Source organism: Hippocampus guttulatus, chromosome 8, assembly GCF_054856545.1.
Source record: "Hippocampus guttulatus isolate MCC_2025c chromosome 8, RoL_Hgut_1.0, whole genome shotgun sequence".
In the NCBI taxonomy this organism is placed as follows: domain Eukaryota; kingdom Metazoa; phylum Chordata; class Actinopteri; order Syngnathiformes; family Syngnathidae; genus Hippocampus; species Hippocampus guttulatus.
In genome coordinates this window covers 12,128,619-12,128,840 of record NC_141268.1, presented here as the reverse complement: position 1 = coordinate 12,128,840, position 222 = coordinate 12,128,619, and positions in this window count along the sequence as shown.

The window sequence follows — 222 nt, the reverse complement described above, 5'->3', positions numbered from 1 at the left end:
CTGACCCTGACGTCTCTTTTATAATTTATCTTGTTTATTTATATATATATATATATATATATATACAGTACATACAGAGAGAGAGAGACACACATACATACACACACACACCACATTAGTGTGTGTGTGTGTGTGTGTGTGTGCGTGTGCATGTGTGTATACAGGGTTTTCTCCGGGTACTCCGCTTTTCTCCCACCTTCCAAAAACATGCACAGTAGGTTC